At 52.7% G+C, this 27,405-nt stretch overlaps 3 long non-coding RNA genes across 5 annotated transcripts in view; 1 reads left to right on the top strand and 2 right to left on the bottom strand.

Annotated features, from left to right (window-relative positions):
• The window catches only part of LOC309437033, a 37,197-nt gene extending 14,097 nt beyond the window's left edge, over window positions 1-23,100 (top strand). For 2 of the 3 annotated variants that reach the window (XR_014183470.1, XR_014183471.1), the window contains exons 3-6: window positions 2,595-2,813; window positions 10,974-11,192; window positions 19,276-19,494; window positions 22,891-23,100. This is a non-coding gene — a long non-coding RNA (uncharacterized lncRNA). Of the gene's footprint in view, window positions 1-1,098; window positions 1,513-2,594; window positions 2,814-10,973; window positions 11,193-19,275; window positions 19,495-22,890 lie in introns of those variants that run through there. The other variant, XR_014183472.1, reaches the window with a different exon arrangement.
• On the bottom strand, window positions 7,928-13,519 carry LOC309437036. The gene is made up of 2 exons (XR_014183476.1): window positions 13,454-13,519; window positions 7,928-8,061 (listed from the first exon to the last, which is right to left on the bottom strand). It is a non-coding gene; the product is annotated as an uncharacterized lncRNA (long non-coding RNA).
• Window positions 16,334-27,405, bottom strand: part of LOC309437035 — a 168,123-nt gene continuing 157,051 nt past the window's right edge. Inside the window, exon 2 of the long non-coding RNA XR_014183475.1 lies at window positions 16,334-16,467. This is a non-coding gene — a long non-coding RNA (uncharacterized lncRNA). The remainder of the gene's footprint in view (window positions 16,468-27,405) is intronic.

The following is a 27,405-nucleotide window of genomic DNA, read 5'->3' as shown; positions in this document are numbered from 1 at the left end:
GCGATCGGCTGTTCCCTGAGCATGTGAGCCAGACCCGGCTCCTTGTCCCACAGGCTGCTCACGCCTCCCAGGACCTGCCCAAGCCCTCCCCTATCCTACCCTCCCCTATCCTACCCTCCCCTATCCTACCCTCCCCTATCCTACCCTCCCCTATCCTACCCTCCCCTATCCTACCCTCCCCTATCCTACCCTCCCCCATCCTACCCTACCCCATCCTACCCTACCCCATCCTACCCTACCCCATCCTACCCTACCCTACCCCATCCTACCCTACCCTACCCCATCCTACCCTACCCTACCCCATCCTACCCTACCCTACCCCATCCTACCCTACCCTACCCCATCCTACCCTACCCTACCCCATCCTACCCTACCCTACCCCATCCTACCCTACCCTACCCCATCCTACCCTACCCTACCCTACCCCATCCTACCCTACCTTGAGCTGGAGCCATCTCCCGGCCTTGGGCAAGTGCCCAAAGGCCTCCAGCGCTGTCCTCGGGTCGGTGGTGCTGTCCCCCGGTGTCTGGTGGCTCCCAGGGTGTCCCCCGGCGCTCTGGGGCTGCCGAGCAGAAGATGGCAGCGAGTCTCCTCGCCTCTTCCCCAGGCCCCAGGGCAGAGGAGATGCCCCGGCATGAGGGCCGGGGGTGCGGGCTGGGAAGCCGGGCTCACCTGTGGCTCCAGAGCGGCTGCTGGTCCGGCCCATCCCCGGAGGGGGCTAGTGGCGGCTGCGGGGGCGGCGCCGCTTGCGGCCAGGCGCCTGTTTGGGGGCTCTGGGAGAGCCCCCGGCCGTCCTGCGGCGCTTCGGGCACCACGGCGCCGCAGGCAGTCCGGCCGTGCTGCTGGAGGGCCCCTGCAGCCCCGCCTGAGGCGGATCCACCTCCATCGCCTCCTCCTCCTGCCGAGGCGGATCCACCTCCATGGGCTCCGCCTCTTCCCGGGGTGGGTCAACCTCCATTGGCTCCTCCTGCCTGTGGGCGGTGTTGCTGCTCCGGACAGGCAGCCGCCGTTGTTTGGGCGGCGGAGCCATGCCGGGGGGTGCCTGAGCCTTCTCTTGCTTTTTCGAGTCGATCCGCGCTGTCTTCTCGGGGTCTTCTCCGCTAGCGATGTCGCGGCTGGCACAGCTGGGCTCCAACTGCCATCACAGGGGCTCGTGGCGGCCCCAACGGACGCTGCGGTGGCCGGCATGGCGGCCCCAGGGCCACGAGGCCCCATTGCGGGGCCGTTTTGCTCTGCAGTCCTGTCAGTGCTTAGGTTTGGTTTGCCTCTGGTGGAACTGACTCCTTGGCCTTTTGTCTTAAGGAGAGAGCAACAGCTGCAGATCTTTGGACAATATGTTTTACCAGCACGACAAACCTGGTAGTTGTATTGCAGAATTCTACTCTGCTAAGGGATTCTGATATTTCTTTAGTGCCATAGTGTTAAGAATGCAAAACGTGTGTGAAGAGACAGTGCTTTTTTGGCTCCAAGCCACTTCTATGGATGTTCAAGCATAGAAGATGTTACGGACTTGTGAGTATTATTTCTGCTTGTTGTTGCTGTTTAATCTTTTGTTTGCTGAGGGAAAACTTGCTGTAAGATCTGTGAGCAAAACGTGTTTGTGTTTTTGGAATATTTGCCAGCTGAGTGGGGTCTCCCTTGGACTTCATCTCTAGGGGGTGATGGGTTCAGGGCAGCCGTGCCATAGAGTAGCAGTTGCAGGATTGATACTTGTCGTCGGGTTCCTAATCGGTAGCCTTTATTTTGTGTGGGTTGTGTGTTGAACTGCTCAGTAGTTAGTTTGGTTTGACATTTCCTGAAGGTCTAGGCAAAGATTAAAAAAACGAGTGGACTTAAAGAGAAGTATGTATTATTTTGCCATGCCACGTTGCTATTTGAAACCTGCGTTGGTTATTGGTGATATTCAAGAAATTGCCGAGACTTAGAGGGCAAATCTTGATGTGCTGAGCAGAAGAGTGAAATGGATCTGTTTGGTTGCCAGGTAGCTTTCTTGACCCATGTGGCCAGTTTATCAAGATTACACGGCACGCCTGAGAGAGTGAGAAAGATCCCCTCCCTCCTTCAATAATTACCATGACGCTAATGGGATGAAACACTCTTATGGATCAGCCTGGATGTCAGTCCAGCTCTGTCCCATCTCTGCCCCCCTTCCTCGATACGTCACACCTAGGGGCAGAGCAGTCAGAATGTCCTTGGCTCTGAGACCGGAGCAATTAAAAACATTAGCTCTGTGCTGGGCTGTTACCTTGTGTTCTCAAACTAATTTCAAATAATGACTGTGTGAGCTGTAAAAAGAAAGGTATCTAACTCCATGAAGAAAATGAGTTCACTTTCAGTCAAACCCGCACAATTTCAGGTATGGAGCCCTCAGGGCTCTGTCAGGGCTTTCTTTTCTCTTCTGCCTTCTCTTCCCTTCCCCCCTGCCCTTCCCCTTTCCCTCTCCCTTCCTTCACTCTTCCCTCAAAACCACTTTCCAGGACACAAAACGCAATGGATACAAGTGTTTCTAATTTTTTTTTTTTTTAATTTACTTCATTTTATGTTTTTTCATGTTCTGTTATTCCATGTCATTTCCGTTTCTCACTCTTTTTCAGAGCCAATGCTCACAATCCTGAACACAAGCCCACGTGTAGCCGGGAGCAGGCTGATGCATTCTTCAGGATAGCTTGAAAAAACAGCCCTTGCAGGCTGGCAAAGGCAAGCCCCAGAGCTGCAGAGAGCAGCAGCAGGAATAGAGGCCAAGCTTTGCCTGGTTCCTGAAGAGGGAGAACCTTGAGAATGAGGCGCGGGACTGACCATGCACCAAAGAAGAGGTATGTGGTACTGTGGGATCTTTTCCAAAGCATCCCACGTAGCGATGACAAGCAGATGTTTTGCCTTGCGCACCTTGTTTGGCTGCTGTGCTTCTTGGGCAGGGTGCACGAGAAGCGCTCTGGTCCCTGCCAGGCGCTGGTGTTACCGGCAGGGAGAGGTGCCGAGTGGCAGCTGCGAATCCTTCCTGTTGCTGACAGGACACCAGTGGCTGCTCCAAAGCACTGGGTCCCCAGGCAACATCTCTGCATGCTGTTTCCTACATCTGCCTTCTTTGTGTGTAACTTGTTTGGGTTTTGCCTGTTTCTTTCTACCTTCTTTGGTGTTCTGTTTTTGTTGTTGATGTTGTTTCTATTGTTGTTTTGGTTTTGTTGGGTTTTTCTAAGTTGGTTTCATTTGGTTGGTTTAGGTCAGTTTCTCTGAGTTGGTGTTGGTAGGCTTTTTGAGACTGGTTGTTTGACACCGTATGACGTTGTTGGTAGGTTGTGTGTTTGTAGGTCACTGAAGGCTGGTTGTTTTAGGTTAAGGTTTGTTCAGTTTGGTTTCGGTTGGCGGTCTTAGATTGCTTGTTTCAGGTTTGATGGTTTAGCTTGGTTTTGGATGGCTAGATTAGGTGGGTTGGTTTAGGTTGTGTGATGTGATTTACTTACCACTGATCTATGTTGTTTAGCTTCGGAGGTTTCTTTTTCTTGGTTTTGCTGGGTTCTTTGGTTGGTGCTGTTTTCTGCCGATTCTTTAGCCCTGGTTGTGTTAGTTTGGTTTAGGTTTCTGGTTTTAGTAGCTTGGTTCAGTTTGTTGCGGTCGTTTGAGGTTGGTTTGAGGCAGGTTCTTTGAGGGTGGTTGTGAGAGGCTGGTGGTTGAAGGCTGGTGGGTTCAGGTTGCTTGATGTAGGTGATTTTTGGTTGAAGGTGTCTTCCGTTGGTGGTTGTAGGTGGCGTATCTGAAGCTGTTTTCGTTGAGGCCGTTTTCAGGAGTTTGGTTGAGGTTTGTTTAGATGATTTGAAGTTGGATGGTTGGTTGGTTATTTTAGGTTGTTTCTTTTCACTAGGCAGTTTAGGTGGGTTGGTGGGTGTCTGTGTTTTCAGGTAAGTTGGTTTAGGCAGGTTTGGTTTACGTGGTTGAGGTTGCTTGAAGGGTTTCTGTTGAGGTTGGTTCAGGTGGTTTGGTTTAGGTTGGTTTAGTTACTTTTTGGTAGGTTGTTCTAGGCAGTGTTATTTTCATGGCGTGTTTTGAAGATGGGTTCCTTCAGGTTGGGGTGGTTTAGATTGGTTGTTGAGGGTGCTTTAGGTGCTTTGGTGAGATTGACATTGTGTTTTGTTGGTTTTAGGTTGTGTCTGGATGATTTGGATGTGACTGCAATCTCGCTGGGACACGTGTCCCCCCACTAATCACTAGGCTGGCTTGGGCTGTTTCTGCTGTCTCAGCAGATGTCCCCTTCCTCCTTCCCTGCTCCCCGTGTTTCCCTGCCTTGCTCAAAGAGGACGACCTTCCCCGCTAGAGGCGAACCATTGCTAGGTCAAGGGGATACGGTAGCTGCGCTGTGCTTGAGAACCTGCAAACAAGCTCAGGGTCCATTAGTAGGAGAACCTGGGGTAGTCAAGCTTCCAAGACTGCAGACACATCCAAGTGAGACACTGCATGGGGTAGGGTGGCTGGTGGTTGGAGTTTGGTTGTTGAGGTTTTTTAGGGTGTTTTAGCTTCGTTGTTGAAGTTGAGTTGATTTAGATGGGTTTTTAGCCTGGTGATTGTAGGCTGGTTTCAGTGGTTCTATTTAGCTTTGGATTGTTTGCTTTAGGTCATTTTGGTCAGGTTATGTCATTAGGTTTCATATTTTTGAGGTTGGTTTAGATGGGTTGTTTTAGGTAGTTTTGTCCTTTATCAGATTGTTTTGAAGTTGTTTGAGATTGTTTAATGGTTGTTTTAGGTTAAGATTGGTTGGTTTCGGTTTGTTTAGCTTGTTTGGTTACAGGTTGCTTAAGGTTGGCTGAGAAATGCCGGTTTATGTAGTTTTAGCTTGTTTTAGGTAGGATTTTTTAGATCATTTGGTTTGGGTAGGTTTGTTTTAGGGTGTTTAGGTTGGTTTCTTTTGTTTGGTTTAGGTTGGTTTAGGTAATTTGTTGTAGATTGTTTAAGGTTCTGCTTAGGTTGTTGGTGGCTGATTGAAGTTTTTTAAGGCAGACTGGTCTAGGTTGTTGAAGGTTGGTTTAGGTGAGTTGTTCTATGCTGGTTTAGGCAGACTGTTCTAACTAAGTTTAGGGCCACCTCGTGGAGCAGCAGGCACCCAGCCCAAATGGCCCAAAGAAGCCGTGGCAAGGGGCCGTGCTCAACACTGCAGAGGAAGGCAAAAAACCCCCGGAGACGCTTGCTGTCCCACCTGGGGGAAAAAAAAGCCTTCCTCCCCCCAGCTGCAGGGCACGAGAGGCCATCTTCCTGGTGCTTGAGCAGCAGGCAGGACCCGAGCCAAAAGGGCCCAGAGGAGCTCTGCAGAGTGGTCATGCTCCATGCTGCAGAGGAAGGCAAAAAACCCCCGGGGACCAGGGCCAATCTGCCCCGGGGGAAAAAATTCCTTCCTGACCCCAGTGCTGGCGATCGGCTATTCCCTGAGCATGTGAGCCAGACCTGGCTCCTTGTCCCACAGGCTGCTCACGCCTCCCAGGACCTGCCCAAGCCCTATCGTGTCCTCCCTTGAGCTGGAGCCATCTCCTGGACTTCCGAGAGTGCCCAAATGCCTCTGAGCTGATGGACCTTGGGGGCAAGACTCCTTCCCGTGCCTGGTGGGACATCAGTGGGTGTTCCAAAGCACAGAAGAAATTCCCTTGGTCTCTCCACTGCTATCCAGCTCAAAAGGATTTCCATCCATGAGCTGAGCTTGGAAGGTGGCCCTGCCAGCAGATCACCTTGCAGTGGAGAACCTCCAGCAGCGTCATGCAAGGTCTTCCTCCCTCAGCCCCTGCCCTGTGATTCCACCAGCTCCTCAAGTGCTTCCTCTGGGATGTGCTGGGGCTGCCCCCGGGCCAGCTCTGGCGGTGGACACGGGACCCGGCTGCTCCTTTTGATCCTGCTCGGGGCATTGTGAGTCATTGTGACACGGGGGTGACAGAGCCAGGCGCGTGCAGCCCCGCCCACCCCAACTCTGCCCAGCACCCTTGGGAGGAAGCCTTTGGGGTGCTGGCCCCAAATCAGTCCCTGTCGTCTACAAGACAGGGGAGTAATCAACCTAACCGTGTCCCTTTTTTGCCAAAACACAGTGTGGATTTGTTGCCAGTCCAGCCTTACTTCCAGTACTTCTTCCTACAGCCCTGTTACGAAGTCCCAAGCTCCATTCAATAGAGTCTGGTTAGGCACTGGCGAAAACAGTGTTAGTCTATACCATGTCTGAATAAAAATTTGTCCCACACCATTTTCCCCTTGTAAAAGAAAGGAAAACTAATATCCAAAAAGTCCCCCAAACGTATTAAAATGACCGGCCATACATCAGTAAAAAGAAATCAATAATTCCATAAAGAACACTGATAGTCGACAGAAAACGAAGGGACAATCCACTGGGTGCTGATCCAGTGCTCTTTCCCGTGCTGTACTCTTTGCATGTATTTCATTAGTGGCTTCGTGGTTGTTCCTGTCGCCTGCCGGCGCTGACTGGCACAGTCACTGTCACTGCCCCCGCTGGCACTTCATCCCCCCCTGCTGCAGGATGACACACCAGCCCTGCAGCTCCGCAGGGAGTCAAGCCCAGCGTGGCATGTCCCTGCCCTGGTCACGGCGAAGGGCTCCTGTGCCCAGCCCAGCAGGGCAGCGGCATCAGGTGGTTGCAAAGGTTGCATTTCGCTCCAGGAGCCGAAAGCCGAGTTGTTGGGAGTGCCCTGGGAACTCGGCTCGTTTGAGAGCCCAGCCTGCAGCCCCGGGACAGCAGCAGCTGTCCCTCCTCTGAGAGGTGGGGGCGTTTCTGGAGGGAGCGTCACCCTCCGAGGCAGAGGACAGAGCTTAGGAAGGCTCGGTTCTTCTGGACTGTGACCCGCCACAGAACGTGCAATGGCTGTAGAAGTGGAAATACCGATTTTCTTGAGTGCTGTAGTGTTAAGAATGCAAAACGTGTTTGAAGAGACAGTGCTTTTCTGGCTCCAAGCCAATTCTATGGATGTTCAAGCGTTTCCAGAAATCCTTCTTGCAACAACCTTCTTGTGAGTTAATGAGAAAATAGGGTGGGAGAAAAATCAGCACATAAACCAGCTGTGACACACAGCACTGAAAAGTCTCCACCGGACACTCCACGCACAAGAAAAAGCCCCATGTAAGGGTGGGCTGGCACAGCGGGGCCACCGGGCTGTCGGCAGCGGTTGTAGCGGCGGCAGCTCCAGGAGGCTGCCCGGCTGGAGAAGAAGGGACAGGGGCGGGAAGAGTTTTCCCTCCAAGTCTCTCTCGGGAGCAGCCAAACCGCGCGACTCCCGCTCGTTCCCGCCTTTGCCCGAACACGGGGCGGGGCCGAGGAGCGACGGCTCTGCCATCCGCTCGTCGGGGCTGCTGGGTCGGTCTTTGCGGGAGGCGGTAGCGATTGGTCGGGTCTGTGTCCAGCATGGCGGCCAAGGCGAGCAGCAGCCCCTCTCAGCTGCTGCTGCTGCCGCTCGGTAACCGGCGCCGCGACGCTTCCGCGCTGTCCCGGTGCCCGGGCGGGGCTGCGCTGGGGTCCGTCTTGTGCCCGGCGGGCGGGCGGGGACGGCGAGGCCGCTTGTGGGCACGCGTGGGTGGCGCGGCCGGCGCCGCCGCTTGGCGGGCAGCTGGAGCGGGGGCAGCGGGTGTGCCCGCCGGGTCCGGCGGTGTCGGCCGGTACGGGAAAATCCCGTAGAAGATGGTTCAGACTTGTGAGTATTATTTCTGCTTGTTGTTGCTGTTTAATCTTTTGTTTGCTGAGGGAAAACTTGCTGTAAGATCTGTGAGCAAAACGTGGTTTTGAATATTTGCCAGCTGAGTAGTTTCTCCCTTGGACTTCATCTCTAGGGGGTGATGGGTTCAGGGCAGCCGTGCCCTTCTCCCCCCTCCCGCCTCCCCCCCGTCCACCCCCCCTCCCGCCTCTCCCCGCCTCCCCCTCCCGTCTCCAAAACACTTTCAAGGACACAAAACACACGGGATACAAGTGTTTATTTTCATTTTATTTTAGCTTCTGGAAGGGTGGTTAGTTGGTTGCACTGCTTTAACGTTGGTTAGGTTAGTTCTACGTGGGTTTAGGGAGGCTGTTCTAGCTAAGTTTAGGGCCACCTCATGGAGCAGCAGGCACCCAGCCCAAATGGCCCCAAGAAGCCGTGGCAAGGGGCCATGCTCAGTGCTGCAGAGGAAGGCAAAAAACCCCCGGAGACGCTTGCTGTCCCACATGGGGGGAAAAAAGCCTTCCTCCCCCCAGCTGCAGGGCACGAGAGGCCATCTTCCTGGTGCTTGAGCAGCAGGCAGGACCCGAGCCAAAAGGGCCCAGAGGAGCTCTGCAGAGTGGTCATGCTCCATGCTGCAGAGGAAGGCAAAAAACCCCCGGGGACCAGGGCCAATCTGCCCCGGGGGAAAATTCCTTCCTGACCCCAGTGCTGGCGATCGGCTGTTCCCTGAGCATGTGAGCCAGACCCGGCTCCTTGTCCCACAGGCTGCTCACGCCTCCCAGGACCTGCCCAAGCCCTCCCCTATCCTACCCTCCCCTATCCTACCCTCCCCTATCCTACCCTCCCCTATCCTACCCTCCCCTATCCTACCCTCCCCTATCCTACCCTCCCCTATCCTACCCTCCCCTATCCTACCCTCCCCTATCCTACCCTCCCCTATCCTACCCTCCCCTATCCTACCCTACCCCATCCTACCCTACCCCATCCTACCCTACCCCATCCTACCCTACCCCATCCTACCCTACCCTACCCCATCCTACCCTACCCTACCCCATCCTACCCTACCCTACCCCATCCTACCCTACCCTACCCCATCCTACCCTACCCTACCCCATCCTACCCTACCCTACCCCATCCTACCCTACCTTGAGCTGGAGCCATCTCCCGGCCTTGGGCAAGTGCCCAAAGGCCTCCAGCGCTGTCCTCGGGTCGGTGGTGCTGTCCCCCGGTGTCTGGTGGCTCCCAGGGTGTCCCCCGGCGCTCTGGGGCTGCCGAGCAGAAGATGGCAGCGAGTCTCCTCGCCTCTTCCCCAGGCCCCAGGGCAGAGGAGATGCCCCGGCATGAGGGCCGGGGGTGCGGGCTGGGAAGCCGGGCTCACCTGTGGCTCCAGAGCGGCTGCTGGTCCGGCCCATCCCCGGAGGGGGCTAGTGGCGGCTGCGGGGGCGGCGCCGCTTGCGGCCAGGCGCCTGTTTGGGGGCTCTGGGAGAGCCCCCGGCCGTCCTGCGGCGCTTCGGGCACCACGGCGCCGCAGGCAGTCCGGCCGTGCTGCTGGAGGGCCCCTGCAGCCCCGCCTGAGGCGGATCCACCTCCATCGCCTCCTCCTCCTCCTGCCGAGGCGGATCCACCTCCATGGGCTCCGCCTCTTCCCGGGGTGGGTCAACCTCCATTGGCTCCTCCTGCCTGTGGGCGGTGTTGCTGCTCCGGACAGGCAGCCGCCGTTGTTTGGGCGGCGGAGCCATGCCGGGGGGTGCCTGAGCCTTCTCTTGCTTTTTCGAGTCGATCCGCGCTGTCTTCTCGGGGTCTTCTCCGCTAGCGATGTCGCGGCTGGCACAGCTGGGCTCCAACTGCCATCACAGGGGCTCGTGGCGGCCCCAACGGACGCTGCGGTGGCCGGCATGGTGGCCCCAGGGCCACGAGGCCCCATTGCGGGGCCGTTTTGCTCTGCAGTCCTGTCAGTGCTTAGGTTTGGTTTGCCTCTGGTGGAACTGACTCCTTGGCCTTTTGTCTTAAGGAGAGAGCAACAGCTGCAGATCTTTGGACAATATGTTTTACCAGCACGACAAACCTGGTAGTTGTATTGCAGAATTCTACTCTGCTAAGGGATTCTGATATTTCTTTAGCGCCATAGTGTTAAGAATGCAAAACGTGTGTGAAGAGACAGTGCTTTTTTGGCTCCAAGCCACTTCTATGGATGTTCAAGCATAGAAGATGTTACGGACTTGTGAGTATTATTTCTGCTTGTTGTTGCTGTTTAATCTTTTGTTTGCTGAGGGAAAACTTGTTGTAAGATCTGTGAGCAAAACGTGTTTGTGTTTTTGGAATATTTGCCAGCTGAGTGGGGTCTCCCTTGGACTTCATCTCTAGGGGGTGATGGGTTCAGGGCAGCCGTGCCATAGAGTAGCAGTTGCAGGATTGATACTTGTCGTCGGGTTCCTAATCGGTAGCCTTTATTTTGTGTGGGTTGTGTGTTGAACTGCTCAGTAGTTAGTTTGGTTTGACATTTCCTGAAGGTCTAGGCAAAGATTAAAAAAACGAGTGGACTTAAAGAGAAGTATGTATTATTTTGCCATGCCACGTTGCTATTTGAAACCTGCGTTGGTTATTGGTGATATTCAAGAAATTGCCGAGACTTAGAGGGCAAATCTTGATGTGCTGAGCAGAAGAGTGAAATGGATCTGTTTGGTTGCCAGGTAGCTTTCTTGACCCATGTGGCCAGTTTATCAAGATTACACGGCACGCCTGAGAGAGTGAGAAAGATCCCCTCCCTCCTTCAATAATTACCATGACGCTAATGGGATGAAACACTCTTATGGATCAGCCTGGATGTCAGTCCAGCTCTGTCCCATCTCTGCCCCCCTTCCTCGATACGTCACACCTAGGGGCAGAGCAGTCAGAATGTCCTTGGCTCTGAGACCGGAGCAATTAAAAACATTAGCTCTGTGCTGGGCTGTTACCTTGTGTTCTCAAACTAATTTCAAATAATGACTGTGTGAGCTGTAAAAAGAAAGGTATCTAACTCCATGAAGAAAATGAGTTCACTTTCAGTCAAACCCGCACAATTTCAGGTATGGAGCCCTCAGGGCTCTGTCAGGGCTTTCTTTTCTCTTCTGCCTTCTCTTCCCTTCCCCCCTGCCCTTCCCCTTTCCCTCTCCCTTCCTTCACTCTTCCCTCAAAACCACTTTCCAGGACACAAAACGCAATGGATACAAGTGTTTCTAATTTTTTTTTTTTTTAATTTACTTCATTTTATGTTTTTTCATGTTCTGTTATTCCATGTCATTTCCGTTTCTCACTCTTTTTCAGAGCCAATGCTCACAATCCTGAACACAAGCCCACGTGTAGCCGGGAGCAGGCTGATGCATTCTTCAGGATAGCTTGAAAAAACAGCCCTTGCAGGCTGGCAAAGGCAAGCCCCAGAGCTGCAGAGAGCAGCAGCAGGAATAGAGGCCAAGCTTTGCCTGGTTCCTGAAGAGGGAGAACCTTGAGAATGAGGCGCGGGACTGACCATGCACCAAAGAAGAGGTATGTGGTACTGTGGGATCTTTTCCAAAGCATCCCACGTAGCGATGACAAGCAGATGTTTTGCCTTGCGCACCTTGTTTGGCTGCTGTGCTTCTTGGGCAGGGTGCACGAGAAGCGCTCTGGTCCCTGCCAGGCGCTGGTGTTACCGGCAGGGAGAGGTGCCGAGTGGCAGCTGCGAATCCTTCCTGTTGCTGACAGGACACCAGTGGCTGCTCCAAAGCACTGGGTCCCCAGGCAACATCTCTGCATGCTGTTTCCTACATCTGCCTTCTTTGTGTGTAACTTGTTTGGGTTTTGCCTGTTTCTTTCTACCTTCTTTGGTGTTCTGTTTTTGTTGTTGATGTTGTTTCTATTGTTGTTTTGGTTTTGTTGGGTTTTTCTAAGTTGGTTTCATTTGGTTGGTTTAGGTCAGTTTCTCTGAGTTGGTGTTGGTAGGCTTTTTGAGACTGGTTGTTTGACACCGTATGACGTTGTTGGTAGGTTGTGTGTTTGTAGGTCACTGAAGGCTGGTTGTTTTAGGTTAAGGTTTGTTCAGTTTGGTTTCGGTTGGCGGTCTTAGATTGCTTGTTTCAGGTTTGATGGTTTAGCTTGGTTTTGGATGGCTAGATTAGGTGGGTTGGTTTAGGTTGTGTGATGTGATTTACTTACCACTGATCTATGTTGTTTAGCTTCGGAGGTTTCTTTTTCTTGGTTTTGCTGGGTTCTTTGGTTGGTGCTGTTTTCTGCCGATTCTTTAGCCCTGGTTGTGTTAGTTTGGTTTAGGTTTCTGGTTTTAGTAGCTTGGTTCAGTTTGTTGCGGTCGTTTGAGGTTGGTTTGAGGCAGGTTCTTTGAGGGTGGTTGTGAGAGGCTGGTGGTTGAAGGCTGGTGGGTTCAGGTTGCTTGATGTAGGTGATTTTTGGTTGAAGGTGTCTTCCGTTGGTGGTTGTAGGTGGCGTATCTGAAGCTGTTTTCGTTGAGGCCGTTTTCAGGAGTTTGGTTGAGGTTTGTTTAGATGATTTGAAGTTGGATGGTTGGTTGGTTATTTTAGGTTGTTTCTTTTCACTAGGCAGTTTAGGTGGGTTGGTGGGTGTCTGTGTTTTCAGGTAAGTTGGTTTAGGCAGGTTTGGTTTACGTGGTTGAGGTTGCTTGAAGGGTTTCTGTTGAGGTTGGTTCAGGTGGTTTGGTTTAGGTTGGTTTAGTTACTTTTTGGTAGGTTGTTCTAGGCAGTGTTATTTTCATGGCGTGTTTTGAAGATGGGTTCCTTCAGGTTGGGGTGGTTTAGATTGGTTGTTGAGGGTGCTTTAGGTGCTTTGGTGAGATTGACATTGTGTTTTGTTGGTTTTAGGTTGTGTCTGGATGATTTGGATGTGACTGCAATCTCGCTGGGACACGTGTCCCCCCCACTAATCACTAGGCTGGCTTGGGCTGTTTCTGCTGTCTCAGCAGATGTCCCCTTCCTCCTTCCCTGCTCCCCGTGTTTCCCTGCCTTGCTCAAAGAGGACGACCTTCCCCGCTAGAGGCGAACCATTGCTAGGTCAAGGGGATACGGTAGCTGCGCTGTGCTTGAGAACCTGCAAACAAGCTCAGGGTCCATTAGTAGGAGAACCTGGGGTAGTCAAGCTTCCAAGACTGCAGACACATCCAAGTGAGACACTGCATGGGGTAGGGTGGCTGGTGGTTGGAGTTTGGTTGTTGAGGTTTTTTAGGGTGTTTTAGCTTCGTTGTTGAAGTTGAGTTGATTTAGATGGGTTTTTAGCCTGGTGATTGTAGGCTGGTTTCAGTGGTTCTATTTAGCTTTGGATTGTTTGCTTTAGGTCATTTTGGTCAGGTTATGTCATTTGGTTTCATATTTTTGAGGTTTGTTTAGATGGGTTGTTTTAGGTAGCTTTGTCCTTTATGAGATTGTTTTGAGGTTGTTTGAGATTGTTTAATGGTTGTTTTAGGTTAAGATTGGTTGGTTTCGGTTTGTTTAGCTTGTTTGGTTACAGGTTGCTTAAGGTTGGCTGAGAAATGCCGGTTTATGTAGTTTTAGCTTGTTTTAGGTAGGATTTTTTAGATCATTTGGTTTGGGTAGGTTTGTTTTAGGGTGTTTAGGTTGGTTTCTTTTGTTTGGTTTAGGTTGGTTTAGGTAATTTGTTGTAGATTGTTTAAGGTTCTGCTTAGGTTGTTGGTGGCTGATTGAAGTTTTTTAAGGCAGACTGGTCTAGGTTGTTGAAGGTTGGTTTAGGTGAGTTGTTCTATGCTGGTTTAGGCAGACTGTTCTAACTAAGTTTAGGGCCACCTCGTGGAGCAGCAGGCACCCAGCCCAAATGGCCCAAAGAAGCCGTGGCAAGGGGCCGTGCTCAACACTGCAGAGGAAGGCAAAAAACCCCCGGAGACGCTTGCTGTCCCACCTGGGGGAAAAAAAAGCCTTCCTCCCCCCAGCTGCAGGGCACGAGAGGCCATCTTCCTGGTGCTTGAGCAGCAGGCAGGACCCGAGCCAAAAGGGCCCAGAGGAGCTCTGCAGAGTGGTCATGCTCCATGCTGCAGAGGAAGGCAAAAAACCCCCGGGGACCAGGGCCAATCTGCCCCGGGGGAAAAAATTCCTTCCTGACCCCAGTGCTGGCGATCGGCTATTCCCTGAGCATGTGAGCCAGACCTGGCTCCTTGTCCCACAGGCTGCTCACGCCTCCCAGGACCTGCCCAAGCCCTATCGTGTCCTCCCTTGAGCTGGAGCCATCTCCTGGACTTCCGAGAGTGCCCAAATGCCTCTGAGCTGATGGACCTTGGGGGCAAGACTCCTTCCCGTGCCAGCTGGGACACCAGTGGGTGTTCCAAAGCACAGAAGAAATTCCCTTGGTCTCTCCACTGCTATCCAGCTCAAAAGGATTTCCATCCATGAGCTGAGCTTGGAAGGTGGCCCTGCCAGCAGATCACCTTGCAGTGGAGAACCTCCAGCAGCCTCATGCAAGGTCTTCCTCCCTCAGCCCCTGCCCTGTGATTCCACCAGCTCCTCAAGTGCTTCCTCTGGGATGTGCTGGGGCTGCCCCCGGGCCAGCTCTGGCGGTGGACACGGGACCCGGCTGCTCCTTTTGATCCTGCTCGGGGCATTGTGAGTGCTGCATTGCCGGGTGCTGGCATTGTGACACGGGGGTGACAGAGCCAGGCGCGTGCAGCCCCGCCCACCCCAACTCTGCCCAGCACCCTTGGGAGGAAGCCTTTGGGGTGCTGGCCCCAAATCAGTCCCTGTCGTCTACAAGGCAGGGGAGTAATCAACCTAACCGTGTCCCTTTTTTGCCAAAACACAGTGTGGATTTGTTGCCAGTCCAGCCTTACTTCCAGTACTTCTTCCTACAGCCCTGTTACGAAGTCCCAAGCTCCATTCAATAGAGTCTGGTTAGGCACTGGCGAAAACAGTGTTAGTCCTATACCATGTCTGAATAAAAATTTGTCCCACACCATTTTCCCCTTGTAAAAGAAAGGAAAACTAATATCCAAAAAGTCCCCAAACGTATTAAAATGACCGGCCATACATCAGTAAAAAGAAATCAATAATTCCATAAAGAACACTGATAGTCGACAGAAAACGAAGGGACAATCCACCGGGTGCTGATCCAGTGCTCTTTCCCGTGCTGTACTCTTTGCATGTATTTCATTAGTGGCTTCGTGGTTGTTCCTGTCGCCTGCCGGCGCTGACTGGCACAGTCACTGTCACTGCCCCCGCTGGCACTTCATCCCCCCCTGCTGCAGGATGACACACCAGCCCTGCAGCTCCGCAGGGAGTCAAGCCCAGCGTGGCATGTCCCTGCCCTGGTCACGGCGAAGGGCTCCTGTGCCCAGCCCAGCAGGGCAGCGGCATCAGGTGGTTGCAAAGGTTGCATTTCGCTCCAGGAGCCGAAAGCCGAGTTGTTGGGAGTGCCCTGGGAACTTGGCTCGTTTGAGAGCCCAGCCTGCAGCCCCGGGACAGCAGCAGCTGTCCCTCCTCTGAGAGGTGGGGGCGTTTCTGGAGGGAGCGTCACCCTCCGAGGCAGAGGACAGAGCTTAGGAAGGCTCGGTGCTTCTGGACTGTGACCCGCCACAGAACGTGCAATGGCTGTAGAAGTGGAAATACCGATTTTCTTGAGTGCTGTAGTGTTAAGAATGCAAAACGTGTTTGAAGAGACAGTGCTTTTCTGGCTCCAAGCCAATTCTATGGATGTTCAAGCGTTTCCAGAAATCCTTCTTGCAACAACCTTCTTGTGAGTTAATGAGAAAATAGGGTGGGAGAAAAATCAGCACATAAACCAGCTGTGACACACAGCACTGAAAAGTCTCCACCGGACACTCCACGCACAAGAAAAAGCCCCATGTAAGGGTGGGCTGGCACAGCGGGGCCACCGGGCTGTCGGCAGCGGTTGTAGCGGCGGCAGCTCCAGGAGGCTGCCCGGCTGGAGAAGAAGGGACAGGGGCGGGAAGAGTTTTCCCTCCAAGTCTCTCTCGGGAGCAGCCAAACCGCGCGACTCCCGCTCGTTCCCGCCTTTGCCCGAACACGGGGCGGGGCCGAGGAGCGACGGCTCTGCCATCCGCTCGTCGGGGCTGCTGGGTCGGTCTTTGCGGGAGGCGGTAGCGATTGGTCGGGTCTGTGTCCAGCATGGCGGCCAAGGCGAGCAGCAGCCCCTCTCAGCTGCTGCTGCTGCCGCTCGGTAACCGGCGCCGCGACGCTTCCGCGCTGTCCCGGTGCCCGGGCGGGGCTGCGCTGGGGTCCGTCTTGTGCCCGGCGGGCGGGCGGGGACGGCGAGGCCGCTTGTGGGCACGCGTGGGTGGCGCGGCCGGCGCCGCCGCTTGGCGGGCAGCTGGAGCGGGGGCAGCGGGTGTGCCCGCCGGGTCCGGCGGTGTCGGCCGGTACGGGAAAATCCCGTAGAAGATGGTTCAGACTTGTGAGTATTATTTCTGCTTGTTGTTGCTGTTTAATCTTTTGTTTGCTGAGGGAAAACTTGCTGTAAGATCTGTGAGCAAAACGTGGTTTTGAATATTTGCCAGCTGAGTAGTTTCTCCCTTGGACTTCATCTCTAGGGGGTGATGGGTTCAGGGCAGCCGTGCCCTTCTCCCCCCTCCCGCCTCCCCCCCGTCCACCCCCCCTCCCGCCTCTCCCCGCCTCCGCCTCCCCCTCCCGTCTCCAAAACACTTTCAAGGACACAAAACACACGGGATACAAGTGTTTATTTTCATTTTATTTTAGCTTCTGGAAGGGTGGTTAGTTGGTTGCACTGCTTTAACGTTGGTTAGGTTAGTTCTACGTGGGTTTAGGGAGGCTGTTCTAGCTAAGTTTAGGGCCACCTCGTGGAGCAGCAGGCACCCAGCCCAAATGGCCCCAAGAAGCCGTGGCAAGGGGCCATGCTCAGTGCTGCAGAGGAAGGCAAAAAACCCCCGGAGACGCTTGCTGTCCCACATGGGGGGAAAAAAGCCTTCCTCCCCCCAGCTGCAGGGCACGAGAGGCCATCTTCCTGGTGCTTGAGCAGCAGGCAGGACCCGAGCCAAAAGGGCCCAGAGGAGCTCTGCAGAGTGGTCATGCTCCATGCTGCAGAGGAAGGCAAAAAACCCCCGGGGACCAGGGCCAATCTGCCCCGGGGGAAAATTCCTTCCTGACCCCAGTGCTGGCGATCGGCTGTTCCCTGAGCATGTGAGCCAGACCCGGCTCCTTGTCCCACAGGCTGCTCACGCCTCCCAGGACCTGCCCAAGCCCTCCCCTATCCTACCCTCCCCTATCCTACCCTCCCCTATCCTACCCTCCCCTATCCTACCCTCCCCTATCCTACCCTCCCCTATCCTACCCTCCCCTATCCTACCCTCCCCTATCCTACCCTACCCCATCCTACCCTACCCCATCCTACCCTACCCTACCCCATCCTACCCTACCCTACCCCATCCTACCCTACCCTACCCCATCCTACCCTACCCTACCCCATCCTACCCTACCCTACCCCATCCTACCCTACCTTGAGCTGGAGCCATCTCCCGGCCTTGGGCAAGTGCCCAAAGGCCTCCAGCGCTGTCCTCGGGTCGGTGGTGCTGTCCCCCGGTGTCTGGTGGCTCCTAGGGTGTCCCCCGGCGCTCTGGGGCTGCCGAGCAGAAGATGGCAGCGAGTCTCCTCGCCTCTTCCCCAGGCCCCAGGGCAGAGGAGATGCCCCGGCATGAGGGCCGGGGGTGCGGGCTGGGAAGCCGGGCTCACCTGTGGCTCCAGAGCGGCTGCTGGTCCGGCCCATCCCCGGAGGGGGCTAGTGGCGGCTGCGGGGGCGGCGCCGCTTGCGGCCAGGCGCCTGTTTGGGGGCTCTGGGAGAGCCCCCGGCCGTCCTGCGGCGCTTCGGGCACCACGGCGCCGCAGGCAGTCCGGCCGTGCTGCTGGAAGGCCCCTGCAGCCCCGCCTGAGGCGGATCCACCTCCATCGCCTCCTCCTCCTCCTGCCGAGGCGGATCCACCTCCATGGGCTCCGCCTCTTCCCGGGGTGGGTCAACCTCCATTGGCTCCTCCTGCCTGTGGGCGGTGTTGCTGCTCCGGACAGGCAGCCGCCGTTGTTTGGGCGGCGGAGCCATGCCGGGGGGTGCCTGAGCCTTCTCTTGCTTTTTCGAGTCGATCCGCGCTGTCTTCTCGGGGTCTTCTCCGCTAGCGATGTCGCGGCTGGCACAGCTGGGCTCCAACTGCCATCACAGGGGCTCGTGGCGGCCCCAACGGACGCTGCGGTGGCCGGCATGGCGGCCCCAGGGCCACGAGGCCCCATTGCGGGGCCGTTTTGCTCTGCAGTCCTGTCAGTGCTTAGGTTTGGTTTGCCTCTGGTGGAACTGACTCCTTGGCCTTTTGTCTTAAGGAGAGAGCAACAGCTGCAGATCTTTGGACAATATGTTTTACCAGCACGACAAACCTGGTAGTTGTATTGCAGAATTCTACTCTGCTAAGGGATTCTGATATTTCTTTAGTGCCATAGTGTTAAGAATGCAAAACGTGTGTGAAGAGACAGTGCTTTTTTGGCTCCAAGCCACTTCTATGGATGTTCAAGCATAGAAGATGTTACAGACTTGTGAGTATTATTTCTGCTTGTTGTTGCTGTTTAATCTTTTGTTTGCTGAGGGAAAACTTGCTGTAAGATCTGTGAGCAAAACGTGTTTGTGTTTTTGGAATATTTGCCAGCTGAGTGGGGTCTCCCTTGGACTTCATCTCTAGGGGGTGATGGGTTCAGGGCAGCCGTGCCATAGAGTAGCAGTTGCAGGATTGATACTTGTCGTCGGGTTCCTAATCGGTAGCCTTTATTTTGTGTGGGTTGTGTGTTGAACTGCTCAGTAGTTAGTTTGGTTTGACATTTCCTGAAGGTCTAGGCAAAGATTAAAAAAACGAGTGGACTTAAAGAGAAGTATGTATTATTTTGCCATGCCACGTTGCTATTTGAAACCTGCGTTGGTTATTGGTGATATTCAAGAAATTGCCGAGACTTAGAGGGCAAATCTTGATGTGCTGAGCAGAAGAGTGAAATGGATCTGTTTGGTTGCCAGGTAGCTTTCTTGACCCATGTGGCCAGTTTATCAAGATTACACGGCACGCCTGAGAGAGTGAGAAAGATCCCCTCCCTCCTTCAATAATTACCATGACGCTAATGGGATGAAACACTCTTATGGATCAGCCTGGATGTCAGTCCAGCTCTGTCCCATCTCTGCCCCCCTTCCTCGATACGTCACACCTAGGGGCAGAGCAGTCAGAATGTCCTTGGCTCTCAGACCGGAGCAATTAAAAACATTAGCTCTGTGCTGGGCTGTTACCTTGTGTTCTCAAACTAATTTCAAATAATGACTGTGTGAGCTGTAAAAAGAAAGGTATCTAACTCCATGAAGAAAATGAGTTCACTTTCAGTCAAACCCGCACAATTTCAGGTATGGAGCCCTCAGGGCTCTGTCAGGGCTTTCTTTTCTCTTCTGCCTTCCCTTCCCCCCTGCCCTTCCCCTTTCCCTCTCCCTTCCTTCACTCTTCCCTCAAAACCACTTTCCAGGACACAAAACGCAATGGATACAAGTGTTTCTATTTTTTTTTTTTTTTTACTTCATTTTATGTTTTTTCATGTTCTGTTATTCCATGTCATTTCCGTTTCTCGCTCTTTTTCAGAGCCAATGCTCACAATCCTGAACACAAGCCCACGTGTAGCCGGGAGCAGGCTGATGCATTCTTCAGGATAGCTTGAAAAAACAAGCCTTGCAGGCTGGCAAAGGCAAGCCCCAGAGCTGCAGAGAGCAGCAGCAGGAATAGAGGCCAAGCTTTGCCTGGTTCCTGAAGAGGGAGAACCTTGAGAATGAGGCGCGGGACTGACCATGCACCAAAGAAGAGGTATGTGGTACTGTGGGATCTTTTCCAAAGCATCCCACGTAGCGACGACAAGCAGATGTTTTGCCTTGCGCACCTTGTTTGGCTGCTGTGCTTCTTGGGCAGGGTGCACGAGAAGCGCTCTGGTCCCTGCCAGGCGCTGGTGTTACCGGCAGGGAGAGGTGCCGAGTGGCAGCTGCGAATCCTTCCTGTTGCTGACAGGACACCAGTGGCTGCTCCAAAGCACTGGGTCCCCAGGCAACATCTCTGCATGCTGTTTCCTACATCTGCCTTCTTTGTGTGTAACTTGTTTGGGTTTTGCCTGTTTCTTTCTACCTTCTTTGGTGTTCTGTTTTTGTTGTTGATGTTGTTTCTATTGTTGTTTTGGTTTTGTTGGGTTTTTCTAAGTTGGTTTCATTTGGTTGGTTTAGGTCAGTTTCTCTGAGTTGGTGTTGGTAGGCTTTTTGAGACTGGTTGTTTGACACCGTATGACGTTGTTGGTAGGTTGTGTGTTTGTAGGTCACTGAAGGCTGGTTGTTTTAGGTTAAGGTTTGTTCAGTTTGGTTTCGGTTGGCGGTCTTAGATTGCTTGTTTCAGGTTTGATGGTTTAGCTTGGTTTTGGATGGCTAGATTAGGTGGGTTGGTTTAGGTTGTGTGATGTGATTTACTTACCACTGATCTATGTTGTTTAGCTTCGGAGGTTTCTTTTTCTTGGTTTTGCTGGGTTCTTTGGTTGGTGCTGTTTTCTGCCGATTCTTTAGCCCTGGTTGTGTTAGTTTGGTTTAGGTTTCTGGTTTTAGTAGCTTGGTTCAGTTTGTTGCGGTCGTTTGAGGTTGGTTTGAGGCAGGTTCTTTGAGGGTGGTTGTGAGAGGCTGGTGGTTGAAGGCTGGTGGGTTCAGGTTGCTTGATGTAGGTGATTTTTGGTTGAAGGTGTCTTCCGTTGGTGGTTGTAGGTGGCGTATCTGAAGCTGTTTTCGTTGAGGCCGTTTTCAGGAGTTTGGTTGAGGTTTGTTTAGATGATTTGAAGTTGGATGGTTGGTTGGTTATTTTAGGTTGTTTCTTTTCACTAGGCAGTTTAGGTGGGTTGGTGGGTGTCTGTGTTTTCAGGTAAGTTGGTTTAGGCAGGTTTGGTTTACATGGTTGAGGTTGCTTGAAGGGTTTCTGTTGAGGTTGGTTCAGGTGGTTTGGTTTAGGTTGGTTTAGTTACTTTTTGGTAGGTTGTTCTAGGCAGTGTTATTTTCATGGCGTGTTTTGAAGATGGGTTCCTTCAGGTTGGGGTGGTTTAGATTGGTTGTTGAGGGTGCTTTAGGTGCTTTGGTGAGATTGACATTGTGTTTTGTTGGTTTTAGGTTGTGTCTGGATGATTTGGATGTGACTGCAATCTCGCTGGGACACGTGTCCCCCCCACTAATCACTAGGCTGGCTTGGGCTGTTTCTGCTGTCTCAGCAGATGTCCCCTTCCTCCTTCCCTGCTCCCCGTGTTTCCCTGCCTTGCTCAAAGAGGACGACCTTCCCCGCTAGAGGCGAACCATTGCTAGGTCAAGGGGATACGGTAGCTGCGCTGTGCTTGAGAACCTGCAAACAAGCTCAGGGTCCATTAGTAGGAGAACCTGGGGTAGTCAAGCTTCCAAGACTGCAGACACATCCAAGTGAGACACTGCATGGGGTAGGGTGGCTGGTGGTTGGAGTTTGGTTGTTGAGGTTTTTTAGGGTGTTTTAGCTTCGTTGTTGAAGTTGAGTTGATTTAGATGGGTTTTTAGCCTGGTGATTGTAGGCTGGTTTCAGTGGTTCTATTTAGCTTTGGATTGTTTGCTTTAGGTCATTTTGGTCAGGTTATGTCATTTGGTTTCATATTTTTGAGGTTTGTTTAGATGGGTTGTTTTAGGTAGCTTTGTCCTTTATGAGATTGTTTTGAGGTTGTTTGAGATTGTTTAATGGTTGTTTTAGGTTAAGATTGGTTGGTTTCGGTTTGTTTAGCTTGTTTGGTTACAGGTTGCTTAAGGTTGGCTGAGAAATGCCGGTTTATGTAGTTTTAGCTTGTTTTAGGTAGGATTTTTTAGATCATTTGGTTTGGGTAGGTTTGTTTTAGGGTGTTTAGGTTGGTTTCTTTTGTTTGGTTTAGGTTGGTTTAGGTAATTTGTTGTAGATTGTTTAAGGTTCTGCTTAGGTTGTTGGTGGCTGATGGAAGTTTTTTAAGGCAGACTGGTCTAGGTTGTTTAAGGTTGGTTTAGGTGAGTTGTTCTATGCTGGTTTAGGCAGACTGTTCTAACTAAGTTTAGGGCCACCTCGTGGAGCAGCAGGCACCCAGCCCAAATGGCCCCAAGAAGCCGTGGCAAGGGGCCGTGCTCAACGCTGCAGAGGAAGGCAAAAAACCCCCGGAGACGCTTGCTGTCCCACCTGGGGGAAAAAAAAGCCTTCCTCCCCCCAGCTGCAGGGCACGAGAGGCCATCTTCCTGGTGCTTGAGCAGCAGGCAGGACCCGAGCCAAAAGGGCCCAGAGGAGCTCTGCAGAGTGGTCATGCTCCATGCTGCAGAGGAAGGCAAAAAACCCCCGGGGACCAGGGCCAATCTGCCCCGGGGGAAAAAATTCCTTCCTGACCCCAGTGCTGGCGATCGGCTGTTCCCTGAGCATGGGAGCCAGACCTGGCTCCTTGTCCCACAGGCTGCTCACGCCTCCCAGGACCTGCCCAAGCCCTATCCTATCCTATCCCTCCACCTGGAGCCATCTCCTGGACTTCCGAGAGTGCCCAAATGCCTCTGACCTGATGGACCTTGGGGGCAAGAATGGTTTCTGTGCCTGGTGGGACACCAGTGGGTGTTCCAAAGCACTGCAACCCCTGGCAACCCCTCAACCTCCTATTTCTTATGGCTCCTGAGCCTGGCTCCGCAGGGCATGAGGATGGTGAGCTCTGCTGTGCTCCTCCAGAAGAAATTCCCTTGGTCTCTCCACTGCCATCCAGCTGGAAAGGATTTCCATCCTTGAGCTGAGCTTGGAAGGTGGCCCTGCCAGCAGATCACCTTGCAGTGGAGAACCTCCAGCAGCCTCATGCAAGGTCTTCCTCCCTCAGCCCCTGCCCTGTGATTCCACCAGCTCCTCAAGTGCTTCCTCTGGGATGTGTTGGTGCTGCCCCCGGGCCAGCTCTGGCAGTGGACACGGGACCCGACTGCTCCTTTTGATCCTGCCCGGATCATTGTGACCTCAGTGTTGCCGGGTGCTGGCATTGTGACATGGAGGTGCAGCCCTGCCCACCCCCTCTCCACTCAGCACCCTTGGGAGGAAGCCTTTGGGGTGCTGATCCCAAATCAGTCCCTGTCATCTACCAGACAGGGGAGTAATCAACCTAACCATGTCCCTTTTTTGCCAAAATACAGTGTGGATTTGTTGCCAGTCCAGCCTTACTTCCAGTACTTCTTCCAACAGCCCTGTTACGAATTCCTGACCAATCCTGGGAAGAAAAAACAAAATGCCAGAGATGAGAATTACTGAATGCAACAAGAAGACACAACAGAGATGATGGAGGAAGACAGCGAGAGGAGGAGCAGAGGACATGTAAGCAAACAAGATCCTTGAATCTCACCCCATCAGAGGAGTGATAGAAGGGTTCCCAAAGACCAGATTCTGAATAAAAAGCATACCTCCTACGGTTTTGTCTCCAATCTCTAATTTGCTGCTCAGCCTCAGGTCTGCTCTGACAGTAGGCCACATTTCTCTGCCTCATTTCAGCATCTGGATGCTTCAGAAGAAATGTGTGAGCTGCTGCATTAGCCTTTGCAAGGTTATGAGCCTAAACAGGGATGGGAAAAAGAGGAAGGGGGGAAAAGGGTTAATGGGGAAAAAAAAATCAGAGTTTACCAGTTTTTGTGAACAAATTTTCCTGCAGCTTCTAGATTCCCAGCTTACTTGTACTGAAGCCACAGTCTCAGCGGATACAATCATACACTGGATCTGATACAATTCTTCTCAGTTTTAATAACAGATGCATAATGAGGATTTTTTTTTTAATGTTAAAGTCTATTATTGCTGCAGATAGCATAGGTGATGACTTGAAGTTAAAAGAAGAGCATCTTTCCCCTCCACCTGCCCTGTTCATAAAGCTGACAAGGCACAAGCATATACTGTTGCTCCTGTGTGGGATTCATCTCACAGCAATTACTGAGGCCAACCTGTGACTGCTGACCAGGAGCCATCACTGCCCATGTTTACACGGTGTTTGTGTCGCTTCTTGGCCCAGCAGCACGCAAGACAATATTCCAATAACGTATCTTCCTGATGGTGTTACAAAGTTTGAGCAAACAGCAGGGACTTGCTCTATTGTTGTGTCCTAGTGAACTATGTGATTTATTCTACCCATTTTTAAACTAAGTTTTAACTCTGTTAGAGACCCTTTGTTAAGCATGTACTGCTCATTTACACTGCATGTGGCAAGTGTACTCCTGCGTGCATGTATGGCCTGCTGGACAGAGGGAACAGGGTGAGCCTAAAGCACAGGCTTTGATAAAGTCCCAGTGTTGTGGTTGAGACGGACAAATGACATAGACCAAGTTCTTCCAGGATGAAAGTAGTAGATGCCATTTATTGCCACAAGTGCATTTTTATACAGTTTTACCAATTCATGTGTCTCTTCACTATTGGTTACAAGTTACAGCAGTAACATCGCATTGGCTAATTTTGCTATCATCAATGTTACTCTTCTACTCCCTTCTCTCTCAGGCGTACATCCTTAACATCTCCGGATACTCCTTTACTCCCATCTTTCTCACTGGTAGGCCTTCATATCTTCAAGGCTAATTTCTGTTCCCATGCCCTCTGTCAGGGAATCCACGGACCCACCGTAGTCCTCCACACCTATGCTATCTGCACCAATAATAGACTTTAACATTAAAAACAAATTCCTCATTATGCATCTGTTAGTAAAACTGAGAAGAATTGTATCAGATCTAGTGTACGATTGTATCTGCCGAGACTGTGGTTTCAGTAGAAGTAAGCTGGGAATCTCTGGGAAGCTCAAGGGAGGATGGGATAGGATAGGATAGGATAGGATAGGATAGGATAGGATAGGATAGGATAGGATAGGATAGGATAGGGCTTGGGCAGGTCCTGGGAGGCATGTGCAGCCTCTGCCTCCTCCTCCTCCCCGCGGGGCCTCAGAACCGCGGACAGCGGCGGCGGGGCCCGGGGGAGGGCGGCGGGGGGGCGGCTCGGTGCCCACCCGCACCAGGGTGCGCCGCGGCCAGCCCAGGGCCGAGGTCACGGAGCCCATGGCCGCCCCGCGCCGCCCACTGCGCCCCACCGGTCCCGCCTCTGCGCGGGCAGCGGCCCCCGGCACGGCCCGAGCGCCGATCCCCTGGCCCCACCTCCCCGCATGCACTCCTGGCGCGGCCAAGCCCCCCCACCCCACCTCACCGGGAGGTTGTGTTTCCTCCCCTGCCCCACGCAACTAGTGTGGGGAGGCAGGAGGGGAAGGGCTCACCCGCAGCACCCCCAGACCCGCGCACCCTCCTCCCGCCTCCCCAGAGAGCCCCATCCCAACCCATGGGTGTCTCGGCTGCAGTGTGTGAGCACCATTGGCACCGTTTGAAAAGACACATTAACGCTGCTCTTCATCCTCTTCATAAGGGAGCGGGAGTAAATGTAACACTTTTTGCTCTTTCTTAATTTGTCATTCAGCATTGTCTCCTGGGACCAGTAAGAGGGTTATCTGCTCGCAGACGGAGAGGCAGCACGGTGGTATCCAGTGGACTCAGCACTGTGTGCTCTGCTCTAGCCAGCCCTGCCTTTCGCAGGGGGCTTGGGCTGGATGATCTCCAGAGACACCTTCCAACCTCAACTGCTCTGTGCTATTAGCCATTACAATATCATGTACCATGCTATATTGATAGCTTGTAACTGCAGAGTTTAGTACTGTAGATATAGTCACCAACTACAACAGCATCACTTGCACAGGTCTTGTACAATCCGGATGCAGCTCTCAGCTGCTGGAGATTTCCAAAGCTGACTTTAATCTCGTAGCCGTAAAACAGATATCGTAAAACTTCACCAGGGCACTGCAAGTTGTTAAGGCACTTCAATACCATCCTAACTGTGATAGATATTTCCTGAGGTGTTTAAAACGACAGTAGAACCTAGATACACTTCCCTGAGCATATTGTCCCTGTTTCTTCACCTAACGGTTCAGCAGTACTGACTAGCAACACTAAAGTAACTGGCTGCATCCCTACCAAGAACAGAAGTCAGATAATTGCAGCCCGTTATCCGAGGCTTGTCTGGAAAGAATCCGCCCCTTTCCCAAGCAGACTGCCTCAGAGCTGACTGCCACCAGCTGCTCCGCTCTCCTCTGATGCTGTTACAGCGAGATCCCAAAGCAACTCCACACTGACATCATAAACTGTGAATGGGAATTTCCTTTGGCAGGGCGGTCTGCCTCTTCTGGATGAGAACAGAGCCACTGCTGCATCGGAAAGCAAGAAAACAATGGCACATGCAGCCTCTTCTTTTTAACCCTCAGCAACCGTTCAACTAAATTTTTTGTCTCTGTGTCTCTACCTGTATTTTCTTCTTGATTCTACTTCACAGTATCACAGTATGTTTGGGATTGGAAGGGACCTCAAAAGATCATCTAGTCCAATCCCCCTGCTGGAGCAGGAACACCTAGGTGAGGTCGCACAGGAACATGTCCAGGCGGGTTTTGAATGTCTCCAGAGAAGGAGACTCCACAACCTCCCTGGGCAGCCTGTTCCAGTGCTCTGGCACCCTTACTGAGAAGAAGTTTTTTCTCAAATTTAAGTGGAACCTCTTGTGTTCCAGCTTGATCCCATTACCCCTTGTCCTATCATTGTTTGCCACCGAGAAGAGCCTGGCTCCATCCTCATGGCACTCACCCTTTATATATTTATAAACATTAATAAGGTCCCCCCTTAGACTCCTCCAAACTAAAGAGACCCAGCTCCCTCAGCCTTTCTTCATAAGGGAGATGCTCCACTCCCTTAATCATCTTCGTTGCCCTACGCTGCACCCTCTCCAGCAGTTCCCTGTCCTTCTTGAACTGAGGGGCCCAGAACTGGACACAATATTCCAGATGTGGTCTCACCAGGGCGGAGTAGAGGGGAAGGAGGACCTCTCTCGATCTACTAACCACCCCCCTTCTAATACACCCCAGGATGCCATTGGCCTTCCTGGCCACAAGGGCACAGTGCTGGCTCATGGTCATCCTGTTGTCCACCAGGACCCCCAGGTCCCTTTCCCCTACACTGCTCTCTAATATGGAATTTCCCAACCTATACTGGAACCTGGGGTTGTTCCTGCCCAGATGCAGGACTCTACACTTGCCCTTGTTAAATTTAATTAGGTTATTCCCTGCCCAACTCTCCAGCCTGTCCAGGTCTCGCTGGATGGCAGCACAGCCCTCCGGCGTGTCAGCCACTCCTCCCAGCTTAGTGTCATCAGCAAACTTGCTGATAGTACACTCTATTCCCTCGTCCAAATCGTTAATGAATATATTGAATAATACTGGCCCCAGTACTGACCCCTGAGGCACTCCACTAGATACTGGCCTCCAACTAGACTCCGCACCATTGACTACCACTCTCTGGCTTCTCTCCCTAAGCCAGTTTGCAACCCACCTCACTACTCTATTCTCTAGACCACACCTCCTCAACTTAGCTGTGAGGATGCTGTGGGAGACTGTGTCAAAGGCTTTACTGAAGTCAAGGTAGACCACATCCACCTCTCTGCCATCATCCATCCACCTTGTTACATTCTCATAAAAGTCAATGAGGTTGGTCAAGCATGACCTACCCTTGGTAAAGCCATACTGACTGCCCCTAATAACCCTCTTATCCTTGATATGCCTTGAGATGGCACCAAGGACAAGCTGTTCCATTACTTTCCCAGGGACAGAGGTGAGGCTGACCGGTCTATAATTACCCGGGTCCTCCT

The sequence above is a fragment of the Streptopelia decaocto genome (assembly GCF_964273445.1).
Source record: "Streptopelia decaocto genome assembly, chromosome: 2".
Taxonomy (NCBI): Eukaryota; Metazoa; Chordata; class Aves; order Columbiformes; family Columbidae; genus Streptopelia; species Streptopelia decaocto.
The sequence above is the reverse complement of the archived record's forward strand: the minus strand, read 5'-3'. Positions and strand labels throughout refer to the sequence as shown.